We start from the raw sequence: 18,311 nt of genomic DNA on the forward strand, positions 1-18,311 counted from the left end.
TCCAACAGGATAGGCAGTGTCTTGAAAGGTGGAGGATAAGGATTTATTTTTTTATATTTATATCACACATTATCCCAAGCAAAGTCAGATTAAGTGTGGCTTATATTTGAAAATACAGTGAGACAGAATAGTAGAATTTAGTTATATCATGGGAATAAATAGATGGATGTGTCTGAAACATTTAACAAAGTTGAGATTAGCATATATACCCAACTGGGCATTTAAAAGTTTGTCCTTTATTGATACCACATGTTCAGAAATCATAGCCAAAAGTATAGACAGTTATTGAAAGATTATCACATGGGAGGGGAAGGTGATAGGGACACAAAGAGGGCACTACTGGAAAGGGGAGGAGGAGATAAGGACAGAGAGGGGCACCACTGGAAGGGGGATATGGGGACAATGGTGAAAAATGGGTGAGATGGGGACAAAGAGGTAATGCTGGAAAAGGGGGACGATGGTAATAGGGGTAATGCTGGAAAAAGGGGGAAGATGGGGATACAGGACAATGTTAGAAAAAGGGACAGGTGGGGACATCAGGATGGCAGATGCTAGAAAGTGGGAGATGAGACCAGGTAGGCTTGTGCTGAAAAAAGGGGGAGATGGGGACACAGGACAGATGCTGAACTTGGGGTTAGGATAGGGACACAGAAGGGAGATGCTGGACAGGACAAATAGTGGTGCAGAAGAAAAAAGGATGGTGCACTTGGAGACAGAAGAAATGTCAGATGGGCAAGAGACCCTGTAAAGGCAGAAGAAACAGAGATAACAGAAAAGAGACTGTGGGACCAAGCAAATGAGAAAATAAATTGTTCAAACAACAGTACAGGGGTCCGAGTGCATTTTCTTAAGTCATTTTGGATGTACTGCAGCACAGATTTTGATGGGTAGAATCAGGGACTGAAAATCCCACATGAATTTGGGATGTGAGTTCACAATAGGACTGGTTGAAAAATCTCCCTTCTGGAACTGGATCACTTGGCAGCACTATACACAGCTATTTGATAATGGGGACATAAAACGAAAGATCAGTGCCAAACAGATGTACAGAATGAAAGGAAGAAGACAAAAGGCGAGAGAAGAAATGGAAAGGTCAACCTGGAAAAGAATTTGTAAGGCTGACTCATGGAACATGGAAAAAAAGACTATCCCCAGACAACAAAGGTAGAAAAAATATTTGTATTTAATACTTTGTAAGCACTGAGATGTACCTGTTTTGTAAAATGTACATTTATTGTATTTTTATTTTGCAAAGTCTAGAATTGATCACCTCTTCTTGGTTCTTAAACCTTCTGCTCCATAAAGCAGTCCTCCCTGGCATGTCCAGATATTTACTCAGTCAATATCGGGGGAATTGAAATCACCCATTATTATTTTGTCCCCCAGTATGTTACATCTCTAATTTCTGGATGGTAGTACACTCCTATTACTATCCCTTTCCCATTTACAAATGGAGTTTCTATCCATAGGGATTCCAAGATGTGTTTTGAGTTCTTGTGACGGTGTTTATAAAACACTGCCCCTCACCTTTAAGAAACGTCCCTCCCTAACTAGCCTAGGCCACCTTAAAAGCACTGGTTCTGCTCCGGAAGTGAGCTGAGAGGGGCGTAGTCATTACCTGGGAATTTAAAAGATATGGCTAGGCTGTGGTTAAGGAGGCCCAGGGAAGAAAGAGCTGAAGCACAAATCTACACAGGGCCATGCCTAGGGTCTCTGGTGCCCCCCTGCAGACTATCAGTTGGCGCCCCCCCCCCCCCCCCCCCCGTGTGGCACAAGATGCAAAGGAAATAGGAGCTGAAAGATGGAGTGCATCTTTGTGGGATTGACTATTTATTACCTTTAAAATTGACTAACACAGCAGCCACAGTATGTTACCCCCTGAAAGTGAAACTTGAAAGGGATATTGCACTTTTTGACAGCTTTAAGAAAAATACACTTATATTCTTTGATTTTGTAAAATTTTATTGTTATAAAATGGATGCCCCCACCACATGTAACCAGCTCATAAGCATCCATTTCTCAATGTACTTCAGAACAGACTCTCAGTGGCGTACCAAGGGGTGGTGGGTGGGGGCGGTCCGCCCCGGGTGCACGCCGCTGGGGGGGTGCCGCGCACCTGTTGGCCGAGTCTGCTCGTTCCCTCCCTGCTGCTCCCTCTGCAGGTTACTTCCTGTTCCGGGGCAGAGGGAGCAGCAGGGAACGAGCGGACTTGGAGCCGACAGGCCGCGGCACCCCCCCCCCCCCCCCAGCAGGTAAAAATGCACCCGGGGGAGGGGTTGCATCGGCGATCCGCCCCGGGTGTCAGCCAGCCTAGGAATGCCACTGCAGACTCTACATCAGCAGATCCTGTTCTAAAATACTAGTGGAACTTCAAGTATCTCAGCCTAGACACCTCAACTCCAGTTTACATGTCCTTTCTAAAATCCACTTTAATATACAGCAGTTACAGGTACAGTTTATTAAATATGCTATACCGCTAGGCTTTCTACCACAGAAAGATCACAGTGGTGTACAATAATAAAAAACAATAAAACACAACACATAAAAAGAACTACAATGTTCACATAGGAAAGAAACAAACAGGACAAAGCAATCATACAGGTAGCAACAGTAAACAGTCTCACCGTTACCCAGGGCTTGACCCCCATCAACCCTCAGGGAGAGATGCACCAAAAGCAAGAGTAAAATAATGTGCCTTCAATATCTGTTTAAATTGTTTCAGTGATTTTTCCATATTTATTTGGATTTTGCTCACACCTTTTCAGTTGTAGCTCAAGGTGAGTTACATCCAGGTTCACTGTGTATTTCCCTGTCCCAGGATGGCTGACAGTCTAGTTGGCATCTGAGGCAATGGAGGGTTAAATGACTTGCCCAACATCACAAGGAGCAGCAGTGGGATTTGAACTGGCCACTTCTGGCTGTCAAGCTTAATGCTCTAACCACTAGGCCACTCCTCCACATCAAAGGAAGTGTGTTCCAGAGGAATGGTACCAAATAAAAATAGGCACTCTTCCTAGTAGCCACAAGCCCCAGGATTCTATATATTGTGCAGAGATTTCCATGTGGCTACAACATGCAAATCAGCTCATTACTTATGTTTTCATAGTTACATACTGTACACATATTTCAGAGAAGTGCTCTTTAGTTTTTTGAGATCTCAAAATGTAATTTCCAAAAGAATCCAGTTTAAGCATAAGTCTCAGCTGCTAGCTATGTATGGAAGCAAGAGTGCTTGTAGAATATATATTTTAGAACCAGCTTCTGTTCTATTTCACCATTCTGTGTGCATGCACTTTTTTTTTTACTATGTTTTTATTCAACATTTAAATCAGTAATAATTTGTACACTAAAGGAAAGTGAACTATATGGACTCCGACATGTTACTTTAATCTGCTTGCAGGGGGTACAGAAAAATGCCAGAGAAGCATTGCACATAGGAGTCCATTATACAAAAGGATAGACTGCATCAAATACCCCAATCACCAAGTTAAAGACTACACATGACGCCGGAGTCCGAATTTGGCCGGGAGGAGGGGGTGGCACAAAAAGCAGCTCCTTATACTAAACTAGTTCCACAAAACGTAACACTGTAGAAAGCAAAACCTCCAGTTTAACCGACTTCCTTTCCAAGTGCAATACAAAAGACTTGTGAAAGTTAACAATCTAAAATCTGCTAAAGAACCATGAAACAGCAAACACCAAGTCTCTCACCACTTTGGGCAGCACTTTATAGAAGTGTGCAACACTATCCATCACTCCCTCCATGCTGCTTCAGCTAACAACAGTCTCCCTGACTGCCTCTCGCAGTCAGTCCTGCCCCTAGACAAAAGCCACCTTCTCATTGGCAGCTGTCTTATGGCTTCTAATTCACCGCTAAAGAAGCAGATGGGAGATTCCAAGGAAGTTTGATTGAAAACAGGGGGTGGCATGACATCAAAACGTTGAAGCCACTTAGGTTAGTCTATGTTTCCCCTTCCCGCGCAGCCGTCGTTCTGCGTACACTCAAACCAAACCTAGTTGCGGCTGCATCTACGTTTTTGTTCTTTTTGTTGGTAGCAGGCACCCTTGAAGGCAGGCGCCCCCCTGCGGTACTTACCCCGCTTACTGGGTTGGCACGGCCCTGAATCTACAAGTTTAGTCACTATAACCTGGTTGAGGTAAGCCAACTTTTGTTTTTAAGAGTGCAAGCCATGCTGAAGACCAGACCTAAGTTCTCAGAAGACCAGAGAACTTGTGGACTATGTTTGGGGTGGGGCAGCCCCACCAGTCACAGACTGCTTGGCCTGCTAACCAGAGGCCTAGTCAAAGACTGTTACTAAACCAGACAAACTGTTGCATTTGAGGTTCCTGGCCTGTGAGGTAACAGGTCCCAGGGCTCAGGTGAATAAAACATTTATTTTCACATTTATATACCTTGTCTGCCTGAGTTATCCCCAGGGTCACCCCTATAACCCTCATCTGGGGACTCACAGTCCTGCAGAATTTTTAGCCTATTCAATTCAAGGCTCTTCTTAACATATAATGCAACGCTTCCACCAATTCGATCCACCTTATCACTGTAAGATAATTTGTACCCTGGTATCACAGTGCCCTGCTCGTTGTCCTTCGCCCCCACCCTCCCGCTCCCATCCGTCTTTTTCTATTATCTCCATCGAAGCGCCATGTTATTTAAAGCCCTGCTGCCCATCTCCAACCTTCCCTGCTTGCTTCTTGATGAGTTCGTTCCCTCAGTCCCGCCTTCGCGGAAAAAGGAAATGATGTCAGAATGACGTCAGAAGGCGAGACTAAGGGAACAAACTCATCACAAAGCAAGCAGGGTACGCTGGAGAAAGGCAGCAGGGCTTTAAATAACATGGCGCTTCGACAGAGGTAATAGAAAAAGACGGATGGGAGCGGGAGCGGGAGGGTGGGGGCGAAGGACATCGCTGGACATGTTTGGGAGCGCCCTCCTGCCATGCTTACCTCGTGTAATGGAGCCGGCTCACCCCGAAGAACAACCGGCTCGCAAGAACTGTCAAAATTTAACAAGCGGCTCTTGCAAGCCGGCTCCAGCATACCACTGCCTGGACCCGAAGTTTTAATGAAAGAGCTCAGGCTCTACACACCAATTTTGCCTTGTTATAGATTCTATGACTGTTTGTAGGGGATCTGGCTATTGTGGAGTGGGTCCTTCAGTGATCACCCCACCCTTGAAGGGTGGCCTAGCATTTGAGTATTGGCACCTTTTTTGCTAGAAAAAACACACTGGTGTAATATATTCTAACTCTCCCATCTTGTTTCTTAGGATTCTGATATTTGCATATAGACATTTCAAACTATGCTTGTTGTTCCTATTTACAACTTGCTCAGCAGTTGACAGTGATAATTTGCAATCTTGAAAATCTGTCTGCTTTTTATTTAAAGTCACCTGGTCTACTATGGTCTCTATTGCAACCTAGCTATCAAGATGCCCTATCTTCCCAGTTATGGTGATATCTTGAAAAATACCTTATTCTGAACCATGCACCCTTGAGTGACTGTTGGCCTTCCCCCACTTTGAAGTAAGTATATATAGGAAATCAAATACATTAGCGTTTAACTTTAAAAAAGGAAAATATGATAAAATGAGAAGAACGGTGAAAAGAAAACGTAGAGGAGCAACTGCGAGAGTCAAAAATGTATATCAGGCGTGGATGCTGTTCAAAAACACCATCCTGGAAGCCCAGGCCAAATATATTCCGCGTATTAAAAAAGGAGGACGGAAGACCAAATGACAGCCAGTGTGGTTAAATAATGAGGTGAAGGAAGCTATTAGAGCTAAAAGAAAATCCTTCAGAAAATGGAAGAAGGAACCGACTGAAAATAATAAGAAACAGCATAAGGAATGTCAAGTCAAATGCAAAGCGCTGATAAGGAAAGCTAAGAGGGACTTCGAAAAAAAGATTGCGTTGGAGGCAAAAACACACAGCAAAGCCGGCAAAAGAATCAGTTGGACCGCTAGATGACCGAGGAGTAAAAGGGGTGATCAGGGAAGACAAAGCTGTAGCGGAGAGAATAAATGAATTCTTTGCTTCGGTCTTCACCGAGGAAGATTTGGGTGGGATACCGGTGCCGGAAATGGTATTCGAAGCTGACGAGTCAGAGAAACTTAATGAATCCTCTGTAAACCTGGAGGATGTAATGGGGCAGTTCTACAAATTGAAGAGTAGCAAATCTCCTGGACCAGATGGTATTCATCCCAGAGTACTGATAGAACTGAAAAATGAGTTTGTGGAGCTATTGTTAGAAATATGTAATTTATCCTAAAATTGAGCGTGGTACCGGAAGATTGGAGGGTGAACAATGTAACGCCGATTTTTTAAAAAGGTTCCAGAGGAGATCCAGGAAATAATAGACCGGTGAGTCTGACGTCGGTGCCGGGCAAAATGGTAGAGACTGTTATTAAGAACAAAATTACAGAGCATATTCAAAAGCATGGATTAATGAGACAAAGTCAACATGGATTTAGTGAAGGGAAATCTTGCCTCACCAATCTACTACATTTCTTTGAAGGGGTGAACAAACATGTGGATAAAGGGGAGCCGGTTGATATTGTGTATCTGGATTTTCAGAAGGCGTTTGACAAAGTACCTCATGAAAGACTCCAGAGGAAATTGGAGAGTCATGGGAAAGGAGGTAGTGTCCTATTGTGGATTAAAAACTGGTTAAAAGATAGAAAACAGAGAGTAGGATTAAATGGTCAGTATTCTCAATGGAGAAGGGTAGTTAGTGGGGTTCCCCAGGGCTCTGTGCTGGAACTGCTGCTTTTTAACATATTTATAAATGACCTAGAGATGGGAGTAACTAGTGAGGTAATTAAATTTGCTGATGACACAAAGTTATTCAAAGTCAAATCGCGGGAGGATTGTGAAAAATTACAAGCGGACCTTACGAGACTAGGAGACTGGGCAAAGCAAGTGCAAAGTGATGCATGTGGGAAAGAGGAACCCGAATTATAGCTATGTCATGCAAGGTTCCACGTTAGGAGTCACGGACCAAGAAAGGGATCTAGGTGTTGTCATTGATGATACGTTGAAACCTTCTGCTCAGTGTGCTGCTGTGGCTAAGAAAGCAAATAGAATGTTAGGTATTATTAGGAAAGGAATGGAAAACAAAAATGAGGATGTTGTTATGCCTTTGTATCTCTCCATGGTGCGACTGCACCTCGAATACTGTGTTCAATTCTGGTTGCTGCATCTCAAAAAAGATATAGTGGAATTAGAAAAGGTGCAGAGAAGGGCGACGAAAATGATAAAGGGGATGGGACGACTTCCCTATGAGGAAAGGCTAAAGCGGCTAGGGCTCATCAGCTTGGAGAAAAGGCAGCTGAGGGGAGATATGATAGAGAGATAATGAGTGGAGTTGAACGGGTAGATGTGAAGCGTCTGTTCACAATTTCCAAAAATACTAGGATTAGGGGGCATGCGATGAAGCTACAATGTAGTAAATTTAAAACGAATCGGAGAAAATATTTCTTCACTCAATGTGTAATTAAACTCTGGAATTCGTTGCCAGAGAATGTGGTATCTGTGACCTGGATTGGCCACTGTTGGAAACAGGATGCTGGGCTCAATGGAGCTTTGGTCTTTCCCAGTATGGCAATACTTATGTACTTATGTAGTTTAAAAGCTGCTCTATCTCCTTTTTAAATGCCTATGAAAGCAGCCTGGTTCCACCCTGGTTAAGGTAGAGCCCTTCATTCTGGAATTGGCTCTTCCTTCCCCAGAATGTTGCCTATTTCTTAACAAATATAAAACCCTCCTGCCTGCACCATCACCTGATCCATGCATTGAGACTCCAGGGCTCTGCCTGTCTCTTGTGCCCTGTACATGGAATGGGGTGTACTTCTGAACAGTGGCATAGCTATGTGGGACCACTGGTTTTGCTGGCGTGGGTCCCCAACCCCCGCCAGCTGAAGCCTTGTCCAGTGCCAGTCTCTGGCACTGCCGTGTTGCCTGCCCTGCTCTGTCTTCCCCTCACGTCTGGCACGCTCCTTTTAGTGAAACTGAGCACAACAACCACTGTGGGATTAAGTAGGTATCATGCTTTAATCCCTCCAGTGGTCAGCTGCTCAATCAGAGCAACTTTTTGTACCCTGGATACTACTAAAACAGGTCTAATTTAGGATGTCCTTCTTTATAGGCTTGGAAATTTATTCCCTTTCAGTAATCATTGTTGGACATCCTGATTTTGGGCCCTCCCTAGTCTCACCTAAAACACATCCACATGGTCTTACATTATGTATCTTTATAGAATTATAATGTATTTTATGATACCATTTTACTTGTTTTTTTTTTAAATGCATATAGTAATCATGGAAATTCACTTTTATTTATTAGGGATATCCTGAAAACTCAACTGGTTAATGGTCCCCCTCTAGATTACTTGCCTGCCAACTCCAACCATAACAGGGACAAGGAACGGAGCTTGCACTCACCAGGATAGGGACCACTTCACTTTTCACAGGTGTGAGAGAGTCTTTAGCATGCTCCCACTTCCCCTTAAGGATACTTTCTCACTCTGTCAGAACTACCTTAAAGTTCATAGGCTCACCCAAAGGGGAAATGACATGGGAAAAGTGGATCTAGGAAGACATGGACTAGGACAGCATTTTTCAACTTGTGTGTGTACCATAGCTGCTCCCCAGGTGTGCCACGGGAGTTTGGGAATTCACTCCAGATCTTGCGTCGTCATCTTCCCACCCCTTGGGTCTCTCTTCTCTCCGTCACAATTTTTCACTTTGTGGTTGCTGCATTTTTTTCTTCTTCATGTTGCATTTCTCCCTCCCTCCTCCCCGACTGTGAGCCGGCAGCTCTCCTGATGCCATCCTCCTCATGAGTGCTAGTCATCAGCTCTCCCTCTTCTTCCCATGCCCACAGTGGTTCAAATCTGTCTTCTTGCTGCAGCAGCAATCTACACATGCTGTCTGCAGCTGGCCCTGGAACCATTCCTCTGCACATACTACCACCCTTCTGATACAATTTCCTGTTTACACAGGGGCCAGGACATGCAGAGGAAAGGTTCCAGGGCCAGCTGCAGACATCATGTGTTGATCACTGCTGCAGCAAGGAGGCAAGTTTGAAGCACTGCAGGCATGGGAAGAAGTAGGAGAGGTGTTTGGATCCAGGTAAGGAAAGCTGCTGACTCACCCTTGGGGATGAGAGAGCAAGGAGACAGGTTTGAAGTATCATGGAGCTGGACAGGAGGAGGGAGAGCTGCTGGATTCATGGGAGCTGGAGAGTTTTTGGACACATGCAAGCAGGAGAGTTGGGGGGGAGCAGAAGAGATGCTAGACTGGCAGGGGAAGGGGAAAAATTGGACCCACAGGGAGAGGGGGAGATGATGAACTATGGGGAGGACTTGGGAGTGGAGATACCAAGCTACCCAGATGGATTGTTATGAACTACCAGGGGGACCCAGAGAGAGAGGAGGGGATGTCTTATTGGGGAGAGATGTGAGACTGTGGTCTGTGGGAGATGAATGAAAATGAGGGAGAAGCTATACTCACAGTGGTAAAGACACATACTGCACTGGATATTGGAAAGAGGGAGAGGAAATGGAAGAGATGCTGAACACAGGGTGAAGGATAGTGGACCATGTGGGAAGAATAGGAAAGATTATGGGCCATGTTGGGCAGGGAGGGTAGAGAGAAAGAAGAAGCTGTATATGGGGAGGGATGGGAACATAGAAGTACATAAGTACATAAGTAATGCCATACTGGGAAAAGACCAAGGGTCCATCGAGCCCAGCATCTTGTCCACAACAGCAGCCAATCCAGGCCAAGGGCACCTGGCAAGCTTTCCAAACGTACAAACATTCTATACATGTTATTCCTGGGATTTTGGATTTTTCCAAGTCCGTTTAGTAGCGGTTTATGGACTTGTCCTTTAGGAAACCATCCAACCCCTTTTTAAACTCTGCTAAGCTAACCGCCTTCACCACATTTTCCGGCAATGAATTCCAGAGTTTAATTACACGTTGGGTGAAGAAATATTTTCTCTGATTTATTTTAAGCGAATGCTACATACCTGTAGAAGGTATTCTCCGAGGACAGCAGGCTGATTGTTCTCACTGATGGGTTGACGTCCTCGGCAGCCCCCTCCATCGGAAAGTTTACTAGCAAAGGCCTTTGCTAGTCCTCGCGCGCCCATGCGCACCGCGCATGCGCGGCCGTCTTCCCGCCCGAAACCGGCTCGAGCCGGCCAGTCCAGTATGTAGCAAGACAATACACTTCAAGGGAAGACTCAACTCCAAAGGGGAGGCGGGCGGGTTTGTGAGAACAATCAGCCTGCTGTCCTCGGAGAATACCTTCTACAGGTATGTAGCATTCGCTTTCTCCGAGGACAAGCAGGCTGCTTGTTCTCACTGATGGGGTATCCCTAGCCCCCAGGCTCACTCAAAACAACAACCATGGTCAATTGGGCCTCGCAACGGCGAGGGCATAACTGAGATTGACCTAAAAAATTTACCAACTAACTGAGAGTGCAGCCTGGAACAGAACAAACAGGGCCCTCGGGGGGTGGAGTTGGATCCTAAAGCCCAAACAGGTTCTGAAGAACTGACTGCCCGAACCGACTGTCGCGTCGGGTATCCTGCTGCAGGCAGTAATGAGATGTGAATGTGTGGACAGATGACCACGTCGCAGCTTTGCAAATTTCTTCAATGGAGGCTGACTTCAAGTGGGCTACCGACGCAGCCATGGCTCTAACATTATGAGCCGTGACATGACCCTCAAGAGCCAGCCCCGCCTGGGCGTAAGTGAAGGAAATGCAATCTGCTAGCCAATTGGATATGGTGCGTTTCCCTACAGCCACTCCCCTCCTATTGGGATCAAAAGAAACAAACAATTGGGCGGACTGTCTGTGGGGCTGTGTCCGCTCCAGATAGAAGGCCAATGCTCTCTTGCAGTCCAATGTGTGCAGCTGACGTTCAGCAGGGCAGGAATGAGGACGGGGAAAGAATGTTGGCAAGACAATTGACTGGTTCAGATGGAACTCCGACACAACCTTTGGCAAGAACTTAGGGTGAGTGCGGAGGACTACTCTGTTATGATGAAATTTGGTGTAAGGGGCCTGGGCTACCAGGGCCTGAAGCTCACTGACTCTACGAGCTGAAGTAACTGCCACCAAGAAAATGACCTTCCAGGTCAAGTACTTCAGATGGCAGGAATTCAGTGGCTCAAAAGGAGGTTTCATCAGCTGGGTGAGAACGACATTGAGATCCCATGACACTGTAGGAGGCTTGACAGGGGGCTTTGACAAAAGCAAACCTCTCATGAAGCGAACAACTAAAGGCTGTCCTGAGATCGGCTTACCTTCCACACGGTAATGGTATGCACTGATTGCACTAAGGTGAACCCTTACAGAGTTGGTCTTGAGACCAGACTCAGACAAGTGCAGAAGGTATTCAAGCAGGGTCTGTGTAGGACAAGAGCGAGGATCTAGGGCCTTGCTGTCACACCAGACGGCAAACCTCCTCCATTGGAAGAAGTAACTTCTCTTAGTGGAGTCTTTCCTGGAAGCAAGCAAGATGCGGGAGACACCCTCTGACAGACCCAAAGAGGCAAAGTCTACACTCTCAACATCCAGGCCGTGAGAGCCAGGGACCGGAGGTTGGGATGCAGAAGCGCCCCTTCGTCCTGTGTGATGAGGGTCGGAAAACACTCCAATCTCCACGGTTCTTCGGAGGATAACTCCAGAAGAAGGGGGAACCAGATCTGACGCGGCCAAAAAGGAGCAATCAGAATCATGGTGCCTCGGTCTTGCTTGAGTTTCAACAAAGTCTTCCCCACCAGAGGGATGGGAGGATAAGCATACAGGAGGCCCTCCCCCCAATCCAGGAGGAAGGCATCCGATGCCAGTCTGCCGGGGGCCTGAAGCCTGGAACAGAACTGAGGGACTTTGTGGTTTGCTCGAGATGCGAAGAGATCCACCAAGGGGGTGCCCCACGCTTGGAAGATCTGGCGCACCACTCTGGAGTTGAGCGACCACTCGTGAGGTTGCATAATCCGGCTCAGTCTGTCGGCCAGACTGTTGTTTACGCCTGCCAGATATGTGGCTTGGAGCACCATGCCGAGACGGCGGGCCCAGAGCCACATGCTGACGGCTTCCTGACACAGGGGGCGAGATCCGGTGCCCCCCTGCTTGTTGACATAGTACATGGCAACCTGGTTGTCTGTCTGAATTTGGATAATTTGGTGGGACAGCCGATCTCTGAAAGCCTTCAGAGCGTTCCAGATCGCTCGCAACTCCAGAAGATTGATCTGTAGATCGCGTTCTTGGAGGGACCAACTTCCTTGGGTGTGAAGCCCATCGACATGAGCTCCCCATCCCAGGAGAGACGCATCCGTGGTCAGCACTTTTTGTGGCTGAGGAATTTGGAAGGGACGTCCCAGAGTCAAATTGGAGCAAATCGTCCACCAATACAGGGATTTGAGAAAACTCGTGGACAGGTGGATCACGTCCTCTAGACCCCCAGCGGCCTGATACCACTGGGAGGCTAGGGTCCATTGAGCAGATCTCATGTGGAGGCGGGCCATGGGAGTCACATGAACTGTGAAGGCCATGTGGCCCAGCAATCTCAACATCTGCCGAGCTGTGATCTGCTGGGACGCACGCACCCGCGAGACGAGGGACAACAAGTTGTTGGCTCTCGCCTCTGGAAGATAGGCGCGAGCTGTCCGAGAATCCAGCAGGGCTCCTATGAATTCGAGTTTCTGCACTGGGAGAAGATGGGACTTTGGGTAATTTATCACAAACCCCAGTAGCTCCAGGAGGCGAATAGTCATCTGCATGGACTGCAGGGCTCCTGCCTTGGATGTGTTCTTCACCAGCCAATCGTCGAGATATGGGAACACGTGCACCCCCAGCCTGCGAAGTGCCGCTGCTACCACAGCTAGGCACTTTGTGAACACCCTGGGCGCAGAGGCGAGCCCAAAGGGTAGCACACAGTACTGGAAGTGGCGTGTGCCCAACTGAAATCGCAGATACTGTCTGTGAGCTGGCAGTATCGGGATGTGTGTGTAGGCATCCTTCAAGTCCAGAGAGCATAGCCAATCGTTTTGCTGAATCATGGGGAGAAGGGTGCCCAGGGAAAGCATCCTGAACTTTTCTTTTACGAGATATTTGTTCAGGGCCCTTAGGTCTAGGATGGGACGCATCCCCCCTGTTTTCTTTTCCACAAGGAAGTACCTGGAATAGAATCCCAGCCCTTCTTGCCCGGATGGCACGGGCTCGACCGCATTGGCGCTGAGAAGGGCGGAGAGTTCCTCTGCAAGTACCTGCTTGTGCTGGAAGCTGTAAGACTGAGCTCCCGGTGGACAATTTGGAGGTTTTGAGGCCAAATTGAGGGTGTATCCCTGCCGGACTATTTGGAGAACCCACTGATCGGAGGTTATGAGAGGCCACCTTTGGTGAAAAGCTTTCAACCTCCCCCCGACCGGCAGGTCGCCCGGCACTGACACTTGGATGTCGGCTATGCTCTGCTGGAGCCAGTCAAAAGCTCGCCCCTTGCTTTTGCTGGGGAGCCGCGGGGCCTTGCTGAGGCGCACGCTGCTGACGAGAGCGAGCGCGCTAGGGCTTAGCCTGGGCCGCAGGCTCTCGGGAAGGAGGATTGTACCTACGCTTACCAGAAGCATAGGGACCAGTCTTCCTTCCCCCGAAAAATCGTCTACCTGTAGAGGTAGAGGCTGAAGGCTGCCGGCGGGAGAACTTGTCGAATGCGGTGTCCCGCTGGTGGAGAGACTCTACCACCTGCTCGACTTTTTCTCCAAAAATGTTGTCCGCACGGCAAGGCGAGTCCGCAATCCGCTGCTGGAGTCTATTCTCCAGGTCGGCGGCACGCAGCCATGAGAGCCTGCGCATCACCACACCTTGAGCAGCGGCCCTGGACGCAACATCAAAAGTGTCATAAACTCCTCTGGCCAGGAATTTTCTGCACGCCTTCAGCTGCCTGACCACCTCCTGAAAAGGCTTGGCTTGCTCAGGGGGAAGAGCATCAACCAAGCCCGCCAACTGCCGCACATTGTTCCGCATGTGTATGCTCGTGTAGAGCTGGTAAGACTGGATCTTGGCCACGAGCATAGAAGAATGGTAGGCCTTCCTCCCAAAGGAGTCTAAGGTTCTAGGGTCTTTGCCCGGGGGCGCCGAAGCATGCTCCCTAGAACTCTTAGCCTTCTTTAGGGCCAGATCCACAACTCCAGAGTCATGAGGCAACTGAGTGCGCATCAGCTCTGGGTCCCCATGGATCCGGTACTGGGACTCAATCTTCTTGGGAATGTGGGGATTACTTAGTGGCTTGGTCCAGTTCGCAAGCAATGTCTTTTTTAGGACATGGTGCAAGGGAACAGTGGACGCTTCCTTAGGTGGAGAAGGATAGTCCAGGAGCTCAAACATTTCAGCCCTGGGCTCGTCCTCCACAACCACCGGGAAGGGGATGGCCGTAGACATCTCCCGGACAAAGGAAGCAAAAGACAGACTCTCGGGAGGAGAAAGCTGTCTCTCAGGAGAGGGAGTGGGATCAGAAGGAAGACCCTCAGACTCCTCGTCAGAGAAATATCTGGGGTCCTCCTCTTCCTCCCACGAGGCCTCACCCTCGGTGTCAGACACAAGTTCACGAACCTGCGTCTGCAACCTCGCCCTACTCGACTCGGTGGAACCCCGTCCACGGTGGGGGCGTCGAGAGGTAGACTCCCTCGCCCGCATCGGCGAAGCTCCCTCCGCCGATGTAGTCGGGGAGCCTTCCTGGGAGGTGGCCGCTGTCGGCACCGCACGCGGTACCGACGTCGGGGACCTCAACCTGGGCGATGGGCCAGCCGGCGCCACGCTCGACGGTACCGGAGGCGCAAGCACCGCCGGTACCGGAGGGGTAGGGCGCAACAGCTCTCCCAGAATCTCTGGGAGAACGGCCCGGAGGCTCTCGTTTAGAGCGGCTGCAGAGAAAGGCTGAGAGGTCGATGCAGGCGTCGACGTCAGAACCTGTTCCGGGCGAGGAGGCTGTTCCGGGCTGTCCAGAGTGGAGCGCATCGACACCTCCTGAACAGAGGGTGAGCGGTCCTCTCGGTGCCGATGCCTGCTGGGTGCCGAATCCCTCGGCGACCCAGAGCTCTCGGTGCCGACATGGGGAGGAGACCGGTGTCGATGCTTCTTCGACTTCTTCCGAAGCATGTCACCGGAGCTCCCCGGCACCGACGAGGAGGACGTAGAATCCATCCGTCGCTTCCTCGGGGCCGAGACCGAAGAGGGTCGATCCCGGGGGGGCTGTACCGCAGGAGCCCTCAGGGTAGGAGGAGACCCACCCGAAGGCTCACCGCCACCAGCAGGGGAATGGACAGCCCTCACCTGCACTCCTGACGATGCACCTCCGTCCGACGACATCAGCAGACGAAGTCTCGGTACCACCGACGTCGATGCAGTCGCCCGATGCCTCGGCGCCGATGCAGAGGTCCGATGCCTCGATGCAGTCGACGGAGCGGCAGCCAAGGAAGATGGTCCGGACGCTGACGACATCGATGCACTCGATGCCTCCGGTGCCGATGCCGACGAAGAGCCCGAGAACAAAACGTTCCACTGGGCTAATCTCGCTACCTGAGTCCGCCTTTGTAACAGGGAACACAGACTGCAGTTCTGACGGGCGGTGCTGGGCCCCTAGACACTGAAGACACGCAGAGTGCCTATCAGTGAGCAAGATTACCCGGGCGCACTTGGTGCACTTCTTGAAGCCGCTGGAAGGCTTCGATGTCATGGGCGGAAAAATCACGCCGGCGAAATCAAAAGCCGAAATGGCGAAAATTGAAGCACCAAAATTTAGAGGGAGAAAAATCTCGACCGAGGCCAAAACAGGCCTACCCCGGCAACGAAAGAAAACTTACGGGGCAAAAACTGAGAAATACGGGAAGGGCAGAAAACCCAAAAGGGTCTTCCGGAACACTACCGGAGCGCTTCCCGAACTTTTTCAAGGAAAAAACAGCAAAAAAACACGTCGAAAAGGACGCGCGAGGTCGACTCTCTGGGGCACGAACGGCGTAACACGACCGTACCGAGCGCGGACGAAAGAAGACTGGCCGGCTCGAGCCGGTTTCGGGCGGGAAGACGGCCGCGCATGCGCGGTGCGCATGGGCGCGCGAGGACTAGCAAAGGCCTTTGCTAGTAAACTTTCCGATGGAGGGGGCTGCCGAGGACGTCAACCCATCAGTGAGAACAAGCAGCCTGCTTGTTCTCGGAGAAAATTTACTACACTGTAGTTTCATCGCATGCCCCTTAGTCCTAGTATTTTTGGAAAGCGTGAACAGACGCTTCACATCCACCTGTTCCACTCCACTCATTATTTTATATACCTCTATCATGTCTCCCCTCAGCCATCTCTTCTCGAAGCTGAATAGCCCTAGCCTCCTTAGTCTTTCTTCATAGGGAAGTCGTCCCATCCCCGCTATCATTTTAGTCGCCCTTCGCTGCACCTTTTCCAATTCTACTATATCTTTCTTGAGATGCGGCAACCAGAATTGAACACAATACTCAAGGTGCGGTCGCACCATGGAGCGATACAACGACATTATAACATCCTCACACCTGTTTTCCATACATTTCCTAATAATACCCAACATTCTATTCACTTTCCTAGCCGCAGCAGCACACTGAGCAGAAGGTTTCAGTGTGTTATCGACGTCGACACCAAGATCCCTTTCTTGGTCCATAACTCCTAACGTGGAACCTTGCATGACATAGCTATAATTCGGGTTCTTTTTTCCCACATGCATCACCTTGCACTTGCTCACATTAAACGTCATCTGCCATTTAGCCGCCCAGTCTCCCAGTCTCGTAAGGTCCTCTTGTAATTTTTCACAATCCTGTCGCGAGTTAACGACTTTGAATAACTTTGTGTCATCAGCAAATTTAATTACCTCGCTAGTTACTCCCATCTCTAAATCATTTATAAATATATTAAAAGCAGCGGTCCTAGCACAGACCCCTGAGGAACCCCACTAACTACCCTTCTCCATTGTGAATACTGCCCATTTAACCCCACTCTCTGTTTCCTATCCTTCAACCAGGTTTTAATCCACAATAGGACATTTCCTCCTATCCCATGACCCTCCAGTTTCCTCTGTAGCCTTTCATGAGGTACCTTGTCAAACGCCTTTTGAAAATCCAGATACACAATATCAACCGGCTCCCCTTTGTCCACCTGTTTGTTTACTCCTTCAAAGAATTGAAGTAAATTGGTCAGGCAAGATTTCCCCACACAAAAGCCGTGCTGACTCGGTCTCAGTAATCCATGTCCTCGGATGTGCTCTGTAATTTTGTTTTTAATAATAGCCTCTACCATTTCCCCCGGCACCGACGTCAGACTCACCAGTCTATAATTTCCCGGATCTCCCCTGGAGCCTTTTTTAAAAATGGGCGTTACATTGGCCACCCTCCAATCTTCCGGTACCACGCTCGATTTTAAGGATAAGTTGTATATCACTAGCAGTAGCTCCGCAAGCTCATTTTTCAGTTCTATCAGTACTCTAGGATGAATACCATCCGGTCCAGGAGATTTGCTACTCTTCAGTTTGCCGAACTGCCCCATTATGTCCTCCAGGTTTACCGTGAAGTCAGTAAGTTTCTCCGACTCGTCCGCTTGAAATACCATTTCCGACACCGGTATCCCACCCAAATCTTCCTCGGTGAAGACCGAAGCAAAGAATTCATTCAGTCTCTCCGCTACGTCTTTGTCTTCCTTGATCACCCCTTTTACCCCTCGGTCATCCAGCGGCCCAACCGATTCTTTTGCCGGCTTCCTGCTTTTAATATACCGAAAAAAAAATTTACTATGCTTTTTTGCCTCTAATGCTATCTTTTTTTCGTAATCCCTCTTGGCCTTCTTTATCTGTGCCTTGCATTTGCTTTGACACTCCTTATGCTGCTTCTTGTTATTTCCAGACGGTTCCTTCTTACATTTTCTGAAGGCGTTTCTTTTAGCCCTAATAGCTTCCTTCACCTCACTTTTCAACCAGGCCCGGCTGTCTTTTGGAGTTCCGTCTTTCTTTTCTAATTCGCGGAATATGTATGGCCTGGGCCTCCAGGATGGTATTTTTGAACAGTGTCCACGCCTGTTGTACAGTTTTTACTCTCTCAGTTGCCCCCCTAAGTTTTTTTTTTTTACCGTTCTTCTCATTTTATCATAGTCTCCTTTTTTAAAGTTAAACGCTAACGTATTTGACTTTCTGTGTACAGTTACTTCAAGGTCGATATAAAAACTGATCATATTATGGTCACTGTTATCAAGCGGCCCCAGTACCATAACATCCCTCA

This window comes from Microcaecilia unicolor, chromosome 10, assembly GCF_901765095.1.
Source record: "Microcaecilia unicolor chromosome 10, aMicUni1.1, whole genome shotgun sequence".
Lineage (NCBI taxonomy): Eukaryota > Metazoa > Chordata > Amphibia > Gymnophiona > Siphonopidae > Microcaecilia > Microcaecilia unicolor.